The following is a 2,009-nucleotide window of genomic DNA, read 5'->3' as shown; positions in this document are numbered from 1 at the left end:
ACAATGAACTCTAATAAAACACCTTGTTACAGTTGTTCTGGTGACTTGCTAGAGGCTTGCTAATGAAAAACTGGTTCAGTTATAAGGGGAATGAGTTCTGGAGATCTAATGTACAGCATGATGACTATAGTTAACAATACTGTATTGTATACACGGAAGTTGCTATGGGAGTAGATTTTAAATGGTCTCACACACAAAAAAACCCACAAAAACTTAGGTGATAAATGTGTTAACTCACCTCATTTCACAACATATATGTATGCTTGTGTGTTTATATATGTGTGTGTATACATATATGTATCTCAAAGCATCACATTGTACACATTAAACTTATACATTATTTGACTAAATCTCGAAAATACTGGAAAAAATATAAAGCACAAATCTGACATTTCCCAAAAAGGAAGAAAATTCCATTATTGAAAACAAAAGTGAGAAACTTGGTGTTTGAGTGGTGGGTCGCCATGCACATTTGACATGCTTATTGAGAAGTGTTATTTCTGTTTGGGGCCCATACACGCTGGCCACGGCATGATGTTCACCTGCAACAACTGCAAGATGTTCAGATTCTGTAAATCCAAGTGTCATAAAAACTTTTTAAAAAAGCACAATTTGGCCCTGGCTGGTGTAGCTTAGTGGATTGATTACCAGCCTGTGAACCACAGGGTTGCCAGTTCAATTCCCAGTCAGGGCACATTCCTGGATACTGGTGGGTCAGGTCCCCAGCAGGGGGCATGTGAGAAGCAATCACACACTGATGCTTCTCTCTCTTTCTCCCTCCCTTACCCTCTCTCTGAAAATAAGTAAATAAATAAAATCTTAAAAAAAAAAGAAGCACAGTCCTCACAAGGTCAAGTGGACTAAAGCCTTCTGTAAAGCAGCTGGTAAAGAGCTTACACTGGATAATTCATTTGAATTTGAAAAACATAGAAATAAAGCTGTCAAATACCAGAGAGAGCTGTGGAATAAAACGATGAAGAGAGTTGAAAAGATCAAACAGAAACGGCAAGCTAAATTTATAATGAACAGGTTGAAGAAAAATAAAGAACTATAGAACGCTCAGGACATCAAAGAAGTCATGCAAAACATTCATTTCATCCGAGCCCCTTTTGAATGCAAGGGAAAGCAGCTGGAAGACAAAGTGGTACAGAAACTAGAAGAGAATGTGGACATAGAAGTTGTTTCTGACAATCTTATTGTTTAACCATTTCTTTGAGCACATTGGAAAATCTCTTTAGAGACTTAGATGTTTTAAGTTATTTATTTATTTTTTACATAAGGTGACTACAATGAAAAGGTGATTAAAATCACATCTCTTCTACATTGCTATCAGCAAAACATCAGATAATATGGAAGCTAGGCCGCATCTCACTGTTAAACCTTCATTCATAGATTTACTTATGTAAATCATGAAAATTCTGTAAATACAAAGTGAATTGTGGTGATAAAATGATCATGCCATTTGGATAATGGCACCATTTATGTAATAACTAATGATAAAAATTCATGGCTAGTGATACATAAAATAAAATTTGCTTTGCTGTAAAAATATTCCCTTTATTAACATTACAGAAGGAGGGGTACATTTAAGGAACTAACAATCTGTATGATAATTAGCTTCAAGTACTAATATCTTTCATTTTGATTTCAATATTTCATGTTTTGGTTTATTAATAACTTAGAAGAACATAAGGGCCTCATATATTGAAGCCTAATTTTCTTGGACTATATTTACCTGTTTTAGCTGTTAGGATAAGCACTTGTGCATGTTGGGGGTGAGAGCTGAATAGCCTTTCCAAAATGGCACTTTGCTCTCTAATCTCCACTCTGGAGAAAATTCTAACTTGAGATTCCTGGTAGAACAAGCTTTCTTTTTCCAGCTCAACACTGTGTTAGAAGCAGAGGAATCCAGAGCCTTTTCAATTTTTTTGTGTGCTTCTATTTTAAAAAGTTAATTGGGGCCCTGGCTGGTGTAGCTCAGTGGATTGAGCATGGGCCTCTGAGGCAAG

At 36.0% G+C, this 2,009-nt stretch overlaps 1 pseudogene; it reads left to right on the top strand.

Moving 5' to 3' along the window:
- The first annotated feature begins 477 nt into the window (after positions 1-477).
- On the top strand, positions 478-1,204 carry LOC118993794 (probable ribosome biogenesis protein RLP24; annotated as a pseudogene).
- The last annotated feature ends 805 nt before the right edge of the window (positions 1,205-2,009 follow it).

This window comes from Sturnira hondurensis, unplaced genomic scaffold, assembly GCF_014824575.4.
Source record: "Sturnira hondurensis isolate 20B ecotype Veracruz unplaced genomic scaffold, ASM1482457v3 Scaffold0008905, whole genome shotgun sequence".
NCBI classification, from domain to species: domain Eukaryota; kingdom Metazoa; phylum Chordata; class Mammalia; order Chiroptera; family Phyllostomidae; genus Sturnira; species Sturnira hondurensis.
This window is presented reverse-complemented; position numbering and strand designations above follow the sequence as displayed.